This window comes from Salmo salar, chromosome 10, assembly GCF_965601325.2.
Source record: "Salmo salar chromosome 10, fSalSal1, whole genome shotgun sequence".
Lineage (NCBI taxonomy): Eukaryota > Metazoa > Chordata > Actinopteri > Salmoniformes > Salmonidae > Salmo > Salmo salar.
The window spans coordinates 116,381,029-116,397,183 of NC_138300.1; the positions used below are offsets into that span (position 1 = coordinate 116,381,029).

A 16,155-nucleotide genomic window follows, 5' to 3' on the forward strand; every position below is an offset into this window, starting at 1 on the left:
GAGAGAGAGAGAGAGAGAGAGAGAGAGAGAGATTATTAATTGCAGGCCAATCCATGATTTTCATGAGATTTCATAAATGTTCAAAATCCATTATGTGGCTGGGCTGAGGCAATTTAACTAAAACAAAACATTTACTTTGCATCCTCTGCACAAGCTTTCGATTTTATCCAGATGTGCAGGCTATAGCTCACTCAATGACTCACTTTGTTAACATCTATGATACAGTATTAAAGACTTTCTCTGGAGCAGTCCCAGTGGAAATGGAAGCAGGAGTGAAACTCGCGGCAAAAATCGTCAACATTCTCGAGATTACTAAGAATGTCCACCTCTCTCTCTCTCTCTCTCTCTCTCTCTCTCTCTCTCTCTCTCTCTCTCTCTCTTCTCTCTCTCTCTCTCTCTCTCTCTCTCTCTCTCTCTCTCTCTCTCGGTGGGGGTTGCTTGTTTAAGCCAATAGGCAAAGAGCAATGCTAATGGCATTTCGGTGTGGCTCGAGTTGAGCCCATTATTACGAACGGGGCGCTAGTGAATTTATAAGGAGATGCTGTGACAGTCAGATGAACTTTTACAAAGTAGTCTCCCTAGTTCACTCGTTTTGCCTACAACATGCAGTCGCCGACATTTGGACGAATCTAACCGCGCAGTTCGGGACAAGTCTGCGGGACAGCGGTGCGCTTTCTGGACATTTCATCCTATGCCAATGCGACGTAACTTGAATCGTTTCTACACGTCAAGGAATATTAGTTCTGGATTCTTTGTTTACCACGACTGAACTCTTTGGGGGTAAGGATACCATTTATGTTGCGTCCTTGTATCAGTGTAACAAATATCAAATGATAGCCTGTTGCATAATGGAAACATGTTTATATTGTAATTTCGTTTAACTTTTATGAGGCTGAATTGAGCTGCCCAGTGAAGTGTGTTTTATTTTCTGAAAGTATTTATCATGAGCAAGCTATATTAATAGTGAATGAGTCACTTTATTAGGCTACCATTCACAATAAGCTTTGTGCTATTTGTTCATCTAGAGAAGTACATTTTCGATCAGAGTCTCTCTCATATTTAAATGCCCTGCTGTTGACTCAGAAAACGTGTTGGCATTTTTTTTAGCAAAGGTCTGAGAGGGGCTTTCTATGATACATATCAAATAGGCCTCCGTTATGCATGGCCTGTAAGTTATTATGAATGCTTTTCAGAAATGAAATAGCCTTGCCTACATGGGAAATTAACAAAGTCTAGCTAGCCCGACCTTCCGATAAGATCACAAATAGGCTACTTTCCTTGTCAGTTGTGGTCTTGTGAAAAATACCTAACTTCAATACTTGAAGCAATATGGTCTAAAATATAGCGAACTTCGAAGTGTGGAGGCTCCCTGGGTTGCAGATGTATGGACTCAGCTGTTGCCTGTCACTTTGGTGACAACTGGTCGGCGCAGAGAACTGTGACTGGCCGCTGCTGCTGCGCTGTCTGACAGTCTCTCCCTGCGCGGTCCCATCCCCAACTCTGGGAGAGCCGCCTTGCGCTCTGCTCGACGGGTGAACGGAGAGCCGCCTTGCGCTCTGCTCGACGGGTGAACGGAGAGCCGCCTTGCGCTCTGCTCGACGGGTGAACGGAGAGCCGCCTTGCGCTCTGCTCAACGGGTGAACGGAGAGCCGTCTTGCGCTCTGCTCAACGGGTGAACGGAGAGCCGCCTTGCGCTCTGCTCGACGTGTGAACGGAGAGCCGCCTTGCGCTCTGCTCAAAGGGTGAACGGAGAGTGTGTTTACTCTCTCTCCAAAGTGTCACCTTTCATTCATTTTCTGTCGTCTCGTGTGTTTAAGATTATTGATGGATATATTGCTAACTGACGTCTCTCAGTGAAACTAAGCACCTGTGCTCACTGCTCATACAGTTCAAACGACTGCTTCATAATCACACACCTTTTTGAAGAGATTCTCAAAATTATTATAATCCCATTGGGGAATGGTGACACGCGCACACACGCACACACACTCATCTCAATATTTTAGGATAGCCAAAGGCACCAACACATGGCAGTGGATGTTATATTTACTAAAGTTATCCTCAAATAATATTTGCTCCCAACATGGTACGGTCAACATCAGCATAAGCATGTCTACATGCTCTCTCTATGGAGGCTTGTATTGTAGTGTGGCTCTGTGGTATGCTCTAGGCTCAGTATCAGTCAGATGGAGGGAGGGCAGGACAACCCTACACACACACACACACACACACACACACACACACACACACACACACACACACACGCACGCCACGCACATACACTTACACAGACAGGCTGGCTTGTAATCTGTCACTGTGGCCACAGCTGGGGGGCTGTATGGGGGAAAGAAAAGCATATCTCTCTCTCTCTCTAACTCTCTCTCTCGCTAACTCTCTCTCTCTCCTGATCCCAGCACAGCCCTGTTTAAAGCCTGTCTTCTCAGAGAGGGGAGAACAGACTTATCCGTTCTCACACTTCAGAGTGGTCTCCTACAGTGTCATGCATGAGAGGTTTTAACTGTCACTTGGTCAGGCAGGGATTATGTACAATACATTTGGGGGTTGAGTTAGTGTGACGCCGTTCATGTGGAAGTTATTATTGAATCTGAGTACAGAAACATTTGTGTTTGAAACACTATGGAATGCTGTGTGTGTGTGTGTGTGTGTGTGTGTGTGTGTGTGTGTGTGTGTGTGTGTGTGTGTGTGTGTGTGTGTGTGTGTGTGTGTGTGTGTGTGGTGTGTGTGTGTGTGTGTGTGTGTGTGTGTGTGTGTGTGTGTGTGTGTACGTGTCCTGTGTCCGAGTGTGTGTTCATCTGTGTGTGTGTGTGTTTCTTGGGAAAATAGGGAAAGGGAAAGCACTCAGAGTAGAAATCAAGGTATGGGTGTCACCTAGTGGCTAGAACAGTCACTCACTGCTTTGGTTGGCAGCTTTTTGGTCAGCTCATTAATGACATTTCATCATGACATAACTATCTAAAGTGAAATCATATCTAGGTGATTTATTGCATCTCTTCATAAGATAATGATACTTGATGATACTCCAAAAGGGATAATGTTTGTGTGCTCAATATTTTATTTATTTATTTAACTAGGCAAGTCAGTTAAGAACAAATTCTTATTTTACAATGACGGCCTACACCGGACAACACTGGGCCAATTGTGTTCCCCGACCTATGGGACTCCAAATCACAGCTGGTTGTGATACAGCCTGGATTTGAACCAGGGTGTCTGTAGTGACACCTCAAGGACTGAGATGCAATGACTTAGACCACTGTGCCACTCAGGAGCCCCGAATTGGCATAGTAATTGCAGGATCATAATAAACCACTGCGCTTTATCAGCATAAATAATGAATATATCTAAGCATATAAAACATACACCAAAGTCTGAGATTTTTTTGTCCTTTCCTGTTTCCCATTATTCAAAGTTGCTTTTCTATGAAGTATTATACACTGCTCAAAAAAATAAAGGGAACACTAAAATAACACATCCTAGATCTGAATGAATGAAATAATCTTATTAAATACTTTTTTCTTTACATAGTTGAATGTGCTGACAACAAAATCACACAAAAATAATCAATGGAAATCCAATTTATCACACTCAAAATTAAAGTGGAAAACCACACTACAGGCTGATCCAACTTTGATGTAATGTCCTTAAAACAAGTCAAAATGAGGCTCAGTAGTGTGTGTGGCCTCCACGTGCCTGTATGACCTCCCTACAACGCCTGGGAATGCTCCTGATGAGGTGGCGGATGGTCTCCTGAGGGATCTCCTCCCAGACCTGGACTAAAGCATCCGCCAACTTCTGGACAGTCTGTGGTGCAACGTGGCGTTGGTGGATGGAGCGAGACATGATGTCCCAGATGTGCTCAATTGGATTCAGGTCTGGGGAACGGGCGGGCCAGTCCATAGCATCAATGCCTTCCTCTTGCAGGAACTGCTGACACACTCCAGCCACATGAGGTCTAGCATTGTCTTGCATTAGGAGGAACCCAGGGCCAACCGCACCAGCATATGGTCTCACAAGGGGTCTGAGGATCTCATCTCGGTACCTAATGGCAGTCAGGCTACCTCTGGCGAGCACATGGAGGGCTGTGTGGCCCCCCAAAGAAATGCCACCCCACACCATGACTGACCCACCGCCAAACCGGTCATGGTGGAGGATGTTGCAGGCAGCAGAACGTTCTCCACGGCATCTCCAGTCTGTCACATGTGCTCAGTGTGAACCTGCTTTCATCTGTGAAGAGCACAGGGCGCCAGTGGCGAATTTGCCAATCTTGGTATTCTCTGGCAAATGCCAAACGTCCTGCACGGTGTTGGGCTGTAAGCACAACCCCCACCTGTGGACGTCGGGCCCTCATACCACCCTCATGGAGTCTGTTTCTGACCGTTTGAGCAGACACATGCACATTTGTGGCCTGCTGGAGGTCATTTTGCAGGACTCTGGCAGTGCTCCTCCTGCTCCTCCTTGCACAAACCTTCTTGCCACAGCTCGCATTGATGTGTCATCCTGGATGAGCTGCACTACCTGAGCCACTTGTGTGGGTTGTAGACGCCGTCTCATGCTACCACTAGTGTGAAAGCACCGCCAGCATTCAAAAGTGACCAAAACATCAGCCAGGAAGCATAGGAACTGAGAAGTGGTCTGTGGTCACCACCTGCAGAACCACTCCTTTATTAGGGGTGTCTTGCTAATTGCCTATAATTTCCACCTGTTGTCTATTCCATTTGCACAACAGCATGTGAAATGTATTGTCAATCAGTGTTGCTTCCTAAGTGGACAGTTTGATTTCACAGAAGTGTGATTGACTTGGAGTTACATTGTGTTGTTTAAGTGTTCCCTTTATTTTTTTGAGCAGTATATATATTTCCTCACAAGCACGTCTCTATAGCCCTACAACAAGAAAATGCTCATCCAGAGACAGCGCTCTTAGTGGCCAGTGATTTTAATGCAGGAAAACTGAAATGTGTTTGACCTAATTTTTGTCACCTGTGAAACTAGAGGGAAAAAACTGTAGATCATTTGGCAAATCTGACCATAACTATATCCTCCTGATTCCTGCTTAGAAGTAAAACTCAAACAGGCAGTACCAGTGACACACTCAATTCGGAAGTAGTAAGATGAAGCGGATGCTAAGCTACAGGACTGTTTTGCTAGCACACCTTGGAATATGATCTGGGATTCGCCGATGGCATTTAGGATTTTACCACATCAGTCATCGGCTTCAGTAATACATCCACACAGTGACCGTATGTATTATCCCAACCAGAAACCATGGATTTCAGGCAACATCCACAGTAATTTAAAGGCTAGAGTTGCCCCTTTCAAGGAATGCGACACTAACCTGGACGCTTATAAGAAATCCCGCTACGCACTCCGACGAACCATCAAACAGGCAGAGCATCAATACACAACTTAGATGGAATCCTGCTACACCAGCTCTGATGCTCGTTGGATGTGGCAGGGCTTGCAAACTATCACGGTTTGCAAGGGGAAACCTAGCCAAGAGCTGCCCAGTGACACGAGCCTACCAGACGAGCTTAACCTGTCTGGGGTATGTGGGACGCTAGCGTCCCACCGGCGGGACACACTGCCAACAGCCAGTGAAATAGCAGGGCGCCAAATTCAAAACAACAAAAATCTCATAATTCACATTTCTCAAACATACACCATTTTAAAGATGAACTTCTCATTAATCCAACCACATTGTCCGATTTCAAAAAGGCTTTACGGCAAAAGCATAGCATTAGATTATGTTAGGACAGCACCTAGACAAGAAAAACCACACAGCCATTTTCCAAGCAAGGAGAGGCGTCACAAAAACCAGAAATACAGCTAAAATTAATCACTAACCTTTGATGATCTTCATCAGATGGCACTCATAGGACTTCATATTACACAATACATGCATGTTTTGCTCGATAAAGTTCATATTTATATTAAAAAAAAAACATTTTACATTGGCGCGTAATGTTCAGAAATGTTTTGCCTCCCAAAACATCCGGTGAATTAGCACATTAATTTACAGAAATACTCATCATAAACGTTGATAAAATATTAAACTGTTATTCAAATAATTATAGATACACTTCTCCTTAATCCAACCGCTGTGTCAGATTTTTAAAAAAAAACTTTACAGCGAAAGCACACTTTGCAATAATCTGAGTACAGCGTTCAGACACAAAACCAAACCCGCCATTTTGTGGACTCAACAAAACTCAGAAATAATATTATAAATATTCACTTACCTTTGATGATCTTCGTCGGAATACACTCCCAGGGATCCCAGTTCCCCAATAAATGTTCATTTGTTTTGATAAAATCCATATATATGTCCAAATACCTCCTTTTTGTTCGCGCGTTTGGTTCAGACGAAAAGTCAAAAAGTTACATTACAGTTCGTAGAAACATGTCAAACGATGTATAGAATGAATCTTTAGGATGTTTTTATCATAAATCTTCCATAATATTCCAACCGGACAAGACCTTTGTCTTCACATGTGAGTGCGCGCCACTGAGCTCATGTCATTTTCTCCCTCATCTACTTCCAGGAGCTCTTATTCTCTCCCTATTCACAGTAGAAGCATGAAACAACGTTCTAAAGACTGTTGACATCTAGTGGAAGCCTTAGGAAGTGCAAAATGAACCCTAAGTCACTGTGTACCGTATAGGCAATCACTTGAAAAACTACAAACCTCAGCTTTCCACACTTCCTGGTTGGATTTTTCTCAGGTTTTTGCCTGCCATATGAGTTCTGTTATACTCACAGACATCATTCAAACAGTTTTAGAAACTTCAGAGTGTTTTCTATCCAAATCTACTAATACTAGGCATATCCTACCTTCTGAGCCTGAATAGCAGGCAGTTTACTACGGGCACGCCTTTCATCCGGATGGCAAAATACTGCCCCCTACCCTAGAGCAGTTAATGCCTTCTATGCTCGCTGCGAGGCAAGCAACACTGAACCATGCGTGAGAGCACCAGCTGTTCTGGACCACTGTGTGATCACGCTTTCCGTAGCCGATGTAAGTAAGACCTTTAAACACGTTAACATTCACAAGGCCGCAGGGCCAGATGGATTACCAGAATGCATGACCACCATAGACCACCAAGAACACCAACGTAACCTGTCTAAATGACTATCACCCCGTAGCGCTCAACGGAAGGCCCAAAAAATTCTCGAAGACTCCAGCCACCCAAGCCACAGACTATTATCTCTGCTACCGCACGTCAAGCGGTACTGATGCACCAAGTCTGGAACCAACAGGTCTCTGAACAGCTTCTACCCCCAAGCCATAAGACTGCTAAAACAGATTGCTAAATAGCGAAATAATAGCTTCCCGGACTACCTGCAGTGACCATTTTTTTGCACTAACTCTCTTGCACTGACTCTATAAATACACATTGGAGACTCTCACATACTTACACTGACACACACACACACACACACACACACACACACACACACACACACACACACACACACACACACACACACACACACACACACACACACACACACACACACACACACGCATACTGACGCTACACCCTCACTCACACACACACACACTGAGAAGGGAAATAAAAGCTTTGCTTTGTTATAAATTCTCTTTGACTTCATCTAGGAAACATTGCAGATGCACCATGGCCAACTCTTGAGTTCCAGCTCAATAAATGTTAGGTATGTAGAATCGATTGTTGTTTATTATATTTTTATATGCAGCAGTGTATTGTTAATTCCTCACAGAATCAGCACTGTGTAGCTCCTCAAGTTACAGTAAATTAGGCTGGTCCCAGATCGGTTTTTACGATGTAGGCCTATGGCCAACTCCTATGGTCTTTACTATTAGCCTGGTCCCAGAGCTGTTTGCGCAGTATGACTCCTAATGTCTTTGTCAATGCAAATAGGAGTTGACTATACAGCACAAATAGATCTGGAACCAGGCTACACAACTCATCCAGTGAAAGAGACTGGTTCCATAAGGTGCTGTGGTGTGCCAGTGCGTTAGTATAGCCTCAGCTAGAGGACTGATCACAGACATTCATCTAATCTTAGACATATACAGTCAGACACGTCGGCGTCTGTGTGTGTGTGTGTGTGTGTGTGTGTGTGTGTGTGTGTGTGTGTGTGTGTGTGTGTGTGTGTGTGTGTGTGTGTGTGTGTGTGTGTGTGTGCGCACACGTGTGTGGCAGATACCCAACAGTGTGTGTGTGCAAGTTGTGTGTGTGTTTGTTAGTGAGTGTGTGCTGCAGACCCTAGCCGAGTATGAATGAGCAGAAATGTAAGCCCCGTTGCCAGTGTGTGTGTGTGTATGTTTCTCCTCTGTTGATTTAATACCCGTAACAGTGAAATGTACACAGAGCTGTGTTTGTGCAGGGCTGAATAAATCACCCTCGCATCCGTGTAAATCGCTCTCAAGCCAAATACTCTGGCACTGTGCTGACAGGCTTTTATCCCCAGACAGACAGACATAGTGTGTGTGTGTGTGTGTGTGTGTGTGTGTGTGTGTGTGTGCGTGCGTGCGTGCGTGCGTGCGTGCGTGCGTGCGTGCGTGCGTGCGTGCGTGCGTGCGTGCGTGCGTGCATGCATATGTATGTAAGTGTGTGTGTGGCCAAGCCCAGGTCGCTGCCTACCTGCCGCATGGATCCGTGTGACAAGCATGAGAGAGAGAGAGAGAGAGAGAGAGAGAGAGAGAGAGAGAGAGAGAGAGAGAGAGAGAGAGAGGCTGGAATAACCCTGTTTTTCATGGCCAGACTAGGGAGAGTTGGTGGTGGCAGTCAAACCATGGCAGAGTGACGGCAGAGCCCGTCGGTGGCCTTGACCATAAATAGTTTGTGGTCGACCCTGGTGGTCCCTACACACACCGTCACTTGCAGACTCACTCCATGTCTATTGCTGTGCTTCTTTAGTCGTGCTGTACATACATTATCTTCGACATGAGAGTTGAATTATAGCTTTATGTTTGCTTTGCTTTTCTTGCATCAAAGTTTCAACTTTCAACTCCAACATGCTAATACTGAGGCCTCCATGTGAGGCCTGTCTGGACTGCCTTTTTGGGATGCCTGTCTGGGCTCCCTGTCTGGTCTGCCTGTTTTGGCGGCCTGCACCCCACATTGAATCCACATGCTAAGCACTTAGTGCTTCCAGGCACAACTTTGTTTATTAGGAGTTGTAGGAAGATGTGGGGGGAAACAGAGTTGGCACAGACGCTGGAGTTTAATGCCCTACCAGATCATCTGTGTTGCTGTAACCACACACACAACGTAATGGTGGGTAAAACATTCAGACCACCAAGATGATGAAAGTCATTACGACTGCACACACACACATTTAATTATTTCCCCCATGCACACTCAAGATGACCAGCTATGAAATAATACTGTATCACAGTCATGGAACATGTGCAAAACTCCCTGATCCTTTGTAGTCAGAGTTTTGCAAAGAACATGTCATTCACACTTCTATCTACACCCATTGTGGTTCTGGAAAGTTGATCTCACCCAACCTGACCCAGAACCAGATCCAAACAAACCCCATCGGAGGGTCTGTTTTCCCCCTCTCAGACCCAGATCCAGACTAGCCCCAGACTGTTTTCCCCCTCTCAGACCCAGATCCAGACTAGCCCCAGACTGTTTTCCCCCTCTCAGACCCAGATCCAGACTAGCCCCAGACTGTTTTCCCCCTCTCAGACCCAGATCCAGACTAGCCCCAGACTGTTTTTCCCCTCTCAGACCCAGATCCAGACCAGCCCCAGACTGTTTTCCCCCTCTCAGACCCAGACCCAGACTAGCCCCAGACTGTTTTCCCCCTCTCAGACCCAGATCCAGACTAGCCCCAGACTGTTTTCCCCCTCTCAGATCCAGATTAGCCCCAGACTGTTTCCCCCTCTCAGACCCAGACCCAGACTAGCCCCAGACTGTTTTCCCCCTCCCAGACCCAGATCCAGACTAGCCCCAGACTGTTTTCCCCCTCTCAGACCCAGATCCAGACTAGCCCCAGACTGTTTCCCTCTCTCAGACCCAGATCCAGACTAGACCCAGACTGCCCCCCCCCCCCTCCTCTTCACTTACAGGGATCCTAATTCTAGTAAACAGAGCAGCAGCGTCACATGGAGAAGAGAGGATAGTAATTTTTTCAGCAGACCCTGCCACTTGTTTTGATAGTCATTAAAGAACACTACGGGAGATTCATATAGAGCCTTCCGGGCTCCTGGTTCTCTGGCCCCCTCACTCTCTGGCCCCCTGGCTCTCTGGTCCCCATCCCCCTGGGTCCCAAGCCCCCTGGCTCTCTGGCTCGCTGGTCCCTAGCCCCCTGGGTCCCTAGCCCTCTGGCTCCCTGGGCCCCTGGCTCCTTGGCTCTCTGCCCCCCTGGACCCCTAACTCCCTGGCCTCCTGGCTCCCTGCTGTCTGGCTGTCTAGCGTTCTGTGGCCCCCTGGGTCTCTGGCCACCTAGCTCCCTGGCCCCCTGGTTGGAGGTATGCAAAATGTCCCTTCCCTGGTCCTTTCTGTGTTTCTCATTCCAGACCTGCCGCCCTGTAGCCTAGCCCCTGGTCTGTTAACACTAGGGGTCAAACAGGGAGAATTGATGATGCGGAAAAGGTCAGATATTTAAAAATAGACTTTACAGGGCGTGGGGTTTATACATCCTGCAGCAAAGGTATTTCCTGGGATTTGTCCTAAAGGCCATGGTGGACTATAATAGATTTTATCTGTAATTTGGGTGTTGGGAATTTTACTTGGAATATTGTTCTACAGGAAGTGTTACTACTATGTAACTGATTAAGTTTCCTGAATGGCTGACATGGCAACTCGTGGTGATGATCTGGTTACATGTCACCATTTAGCCTAGATGCATTATTTATGATGAGGCCAGAAATCACAAATGGATTATGATGAAGCATAGAATGGAATTGAAATGATATCCAGTGATTCTGAATGGCTCTGAAAATAAGAAGATTACAGAGATGAGTAGACTGATATAGTCCCTCCCTCTCCTGTGGAGAGATGTAATAATCAGGCCACTGCTCATCCACTCCTCCTCCATTATCTAACTCTGTTTTTCATAATGTGAGATCATCTATCTTCTGGTCCAGAGATAATTCTCTTAAAGACATGCTACGGAACTTTGGCGACTACTAAACCTTTTTTAAACCTCCCGCTTTGGGCTGGATGTGTCCATGTGTAGTTCATACATGCATAATCTATGATCAGAATTACTGTCTTTCCTCAGTGAGCCACGAAATCACTCGTTTGAAAACAACTGTAGATGCACTATTGTAAAGTGGTTGTTCCACTGGATATCATAAGAGGAATGCACCAATTTGTAAGTCGCTCTGGATAAGAGCGTCTGCTAAATGACTTAAATGTAAATGTAAATGTAAAACTGTGTTTCTGGAAGCCAAGCTGCGCCATTTTCCCTACATTTTCACCTCTGTGTCACAGCCCCCTAGCAATTCGAGTTCTAGCCAATGAGCTTCAGCCCCTCACCATTTGAGTGACAGCTAGAAAGAGTCACATTATGCACACACAGCAGAGCGGGAGAGAGAACAATGACATGGTGCACATATCTGCACATGTGTGACGTAGTACGCAATTTTCGGTGACCAGTCATGGCTCATGAGCACTACTTTCAGAACTACTGGTTAAAAAGTATACAAAAGTACCGGAAAATCTCTTTAACATGATCTTCCAGCGCAGGAGAGTGCACAATACTCACTTCTACACTGCAGTGAGGAGTGAATTAGATTCCAGTCTGGAGGTGTTTTTCACTGATATGTGTTGCGTGGTTAGCAGCATAAACAAACATACTCAGTAATGACCAAGCAGACGTTCTCAATTAGGCCCTGCACGAGAGAAGAGGAACGCTACAAAGACAGAAACTGTCCCTAACTCAAGTTTCAAGTTTTAATGTCACGTGCACAAGTACAGTGAAATGCCTGTCTTCCAAGCTCTAAACCCAACAATGCAATAATCAATAACAATGTAATAATAAAAACAACATACGGTAGAACAAGAACGCACAAGAAATAAAAATAAGAAATAAGAAGAACACGATAAAGTAAGTAAGATATATACAGGGTCAGTTCCAGTACCATATTTACAATGTGAAGGGAGACTGGAGTGATAGAGGTAGATATGGATAGGGGTAAAATGACTATGCATCAGGATATATGATAAACAGAGTTGCAGCAGTGGTATAAATTAGTCAGTATAAATGTGTGTGCATGTTATGTTAGTGTTAGCAAATTAAGGGTGTGAGCGTGTGTGTGTGTGTGTGTGTGTGTGTGTGTGTGTGTGTGTGTGTGTGTGTGTGTGTGTGTGTGTTGGTGTGTCAGTGTGCGTGAGTGTGTAGAGTCCTGTGAGTGTGCATAGACAAAAAAAATCCACTGCAGCCACATCGATGAGGATGGGGGCGTATTCGCCCCCTTATTTAACAACTGTCTTGGTGTGTTTGGACCATGATAGTTCGTTGGTGATGTGGACACCAAGGAACTTGAAACTCTCAACCCACTCCACTTCAGCTCAGTTGACACATTGAGGGAGAGGTTGTTGTCTCTGACCTCTTCCCTATAGGCTGTCTCATCGTTGTCGGCGACTGTTGTGTCGTCAGCAAACTTAATGATGGTGTTGCTTGCTTGGCCACGCAGTTGTGGGTGAACAGGGAGTACAGGAGGGAACTAAGCACATAACCCTGAGGGGCCCAGTGTTGAGGATCAGCGTGGCAGATGTATTGTTGCCAAGAGGTGTTTAGTCCCAGGGTCCTTAGCTTAGTGATGAGCTTTGTGGGGACTATGGTGTTGAACGCTGAGCTGTATTCAATGAACAGCAATCTCACATAGGTGTTCCTTTTGTCCAGGTGGGAAAGGGCAGTGTGGAGTGCGATAGAGATTGTGTCATCTATGGATCTGTTGGGGCGGTATGTGAATTGGGTAGTGGTGGTTTACCTACTCGTTTACGAATTCTTACATGGCACCCCACCCTCCTCCCCCTTTTCTCCGTATTTTCTTTACGCTAATGATGGGGATTTGGGCCTTGTTTTGACAAAGCAGTATATCATTCACGTCGGACTCATTAAATACATTTTTTTTGTCCAGTTTGCGGTGAGTAATTGCTGTTCTGATGTCCAGAAGTTATTTTCGGTCATAAGAGATGGTAGCAGCAACATTATGTACAAAATGAGTTACAAACAATGCGAAAAAACTAACAAAATAGCACAGTTGGTTAGGAGCCCGTAAAACGACAGCCATCCCCTCTGGCGCAATTATTATCCTTCCCTAGCACTTTAATGGCCATGCTCACACCTCCCAATCTTACATCACGGATGCATCCCAGGTAGCTAACAGACATTTTAGTAGTCAGCACCTCACCACCTAATTCCAGTCTGATTTCAGAGGACCTACACAATTTAGGTCTGGACCCAAAAAGAATTGTCTCAGTTTTTTCAGTTTTACCTAAGTGCAGAGATTATTATCTCCAAGCCATTTTCCAATGTTAGTAAGCTCTGTGCTAAGTATACTCTCTAACATAGTTTTACTTTTGTGAGACACTTAAAGTGTTTCAAAAAGACGGCAAGAACAAGCATCTTTCATATTGTTCATATACAGTAAAAAACAGAAGAGGACCAAGCTCGCTCCCCTGTGGAACGCTACAACTCATTGGTTTTGCCTGAGACAGTGAACCATGAACCTCTACTACTTGCTCCCTACCTGACAAATAGGACAAAAAATACCCAGCCTAGAGGGATACTGCTTAACCCCAGTGCCTCCAGTTTGGAAATTAGGAGACAGGTTAACTGTATCAAAGGCCTTCTGTAGGGCCAGCAGTACCATTCCACAGAGATTTCCCTCATCAATCTCTTTCCTGATGAAGTCAGTCAAGTAAAGTAGACATGGATGAATGTAGTATGCTTTTCTAAAACCTGACTGTTTGTTGACAAATTCATACATTTGCTCAAGTACAACTCTCTCCATGATCTTTGATGTTATACTGAGAATTGATACAGGTCTATAATTTCCAGGGTCAGACTTTGTCTCTTTCTTATGCAGAGGTATAACTTTAGCTTGTTTAAAGGCCTTATTCCTTGCTTGGATAGATTCCTGAATGTCATGATTAAACCAAGGGCTAGATGTCTGCTTTACCCTGACCCATCTAATGGGAACCATCACATTCACCACATCAAGGAATCTACATTTAAAGGCTTTCCCGGCACTGTCTACCCCTACACTATCCAGTACAGGTGACCAGTCAATTTTACCCACTTGCTCTCTAAACATTTCAACACAGTATTTTTTGAGTCCTCTGATTCCAAAACAGTTTTGTGACACTTAATATATATCTTTAAAAACCATCCTTGTGCAAAATGTATTTCCTTCACCAGGGAATCTGTACAGTTTGACAACACAAGTTCGAGATCTTCATAGAATGCATTCTGATTGGATCCTTCTTGGATCCCGGCCGGAAAGAGAGGGAAAAGTTGAACCGGGTAAACAGCAGGGCCCATCTCGCTTGCCTGAAGTTGAGGCGCTTGGCGCTGTGGAGATGCTCCAGGTTTTTGTGGTTAGTCCACACAATGAACGGATGTTCCGCCCCTTCCAGCCAGTGCCTCCTTTCGTCCAACGCCATCTTCACTGCGAGAAGCTCCCGATTCTCTACATCGTAGTGGTCTCGGAACGCCCGGTCAGCGGCAGAGAACCACGTGAACGGAACCTTGGTAGAGGTGAGTGCAGACAAGGGGGAAGCCAGGGTGCTGTAACCCCGGGTAAAGCGGTGATAAAAGTTGGCAAACCCCAGGAAACGTTGCAGCTGCACCCAGGATGTAGGCTGAGGCCAACCCACCACCGCTCTCACTTTCCCAGAATCCATCTGGACACTCCCAGCAGAGATGATGTAACCCATAAAGAGGATGGTGGAGCGATGGAACTCACACTTCTCCGCCTTCACAAACAGCTGATTCTCCAAAAGGCATTGAAGAACCTGCCGGATGTGGAGCATGTGTTCTTGGGGGGAGCAGGAGAAGACGAGGATGTCATCAATGCAGACGAAGATGAACTGGTTCAACATGTCACGGAGAACATCATTTACCAGAGCCTGGAACACATCAGGGGCATTGTTGAGGCCAAATGGGAGTCCCCAATGTAGGTCTCCATAGCCTTGGTCTCTCCAGTCCTGACAGAGAGTACAGACGTCCCCGGGAAAACGTGGTGCTAGGTAGAAGGTAACTCAGTCATTGGGTTGGTGCAGCAGAAGCGAAGTGGTACCGAGCCTTGCTGAACACCTCCCAGAGGTCCTGGTACTCTGCGGGGATGGTGGGGAGGTCCGGGGCACCATCCGTGCCCCCAGGAAGACATCCCGGCGCAGGTTGCACTGACTTCAGACAATGGCGTGGCAGAACGGACTTCAGGCCATGATGGCACCAGACCCAGTTGATGAGAGAATTGTGTCACTCGAGCCAGGAGAATCTCAAAACCATGGGAATCTGAGGAGACTTGATGAGCAGAAATTGAATAGTCTCGCTGTGATTCCCTGACACCCGTAGGTTGATGGGAGTGGTATTATAAGTGACCTGGCCTATAGAGCGCCCATCCAGTGCTCTAACATCTATGGGAATGGAGAGCGGCTGAGTTGGGATGTTCAGCTCGGAAGCCAGGGTAGCGTCCAAAATGCACTCATCGGCCCCAGAGTCAATGATGAACCGGAGAGATTTAGACTGGTTTCCACACAGCAGAATGGCATGAAAAGAGTGCGAGCAAGGGAAGCAGAAAAGTTCTCTCTATGGCCCACCAGAGTACTCGCTCCTACCGGTGAGCCTGGTCTTTTAATTAACCTGTTTGGGATAGGGGGCAGTATTTTCACGGCCAGATAAAAAACGTACCCGATTTAATCTGGTTACTACTCCTGCCCAGAAACTAGAATATGCATGTAATTAGTAGATTTGGATAGAAAACACTCTAAAGTTTCTAAAACTGTTTGAATGGTGTCTGTGAGTATAACAGAACTCATATGGCAGGCCAAAACCTGAGAAGATTCCATACAGGACGTGCCCTGTCTGACAATTTATTGTCCTTCTGTAGCCTCTCTATCGAAAATACAGCATCTGTGCTGTAACGTGACATTTTCTAAGGCTTCCATTGGCTCTCAGAAGGCGCC

General features: G+C 45.8%; 1 protein-coding gene across 1 annotated transcript in view; it reads left to right on the forward strand.

Moving 5' to 3' along the window:
- Positions 1-493: 493 nt before the first annotated feature.
- Positions 494-16,155, forward strand: part of LOC106561627 (prickle-like protein 1) — a 72,065-nt gene continuing 56,403 nt past the window's right edge. Inside the window, exon 1 of the mRNA XM_045688465.2 lies at positions 494-780. The gene's annotated coding sequence lies outside the window, so the exon portion shown is untranslated. The remainder of the gene's footprint in view (positions 781-16,155) is intronic.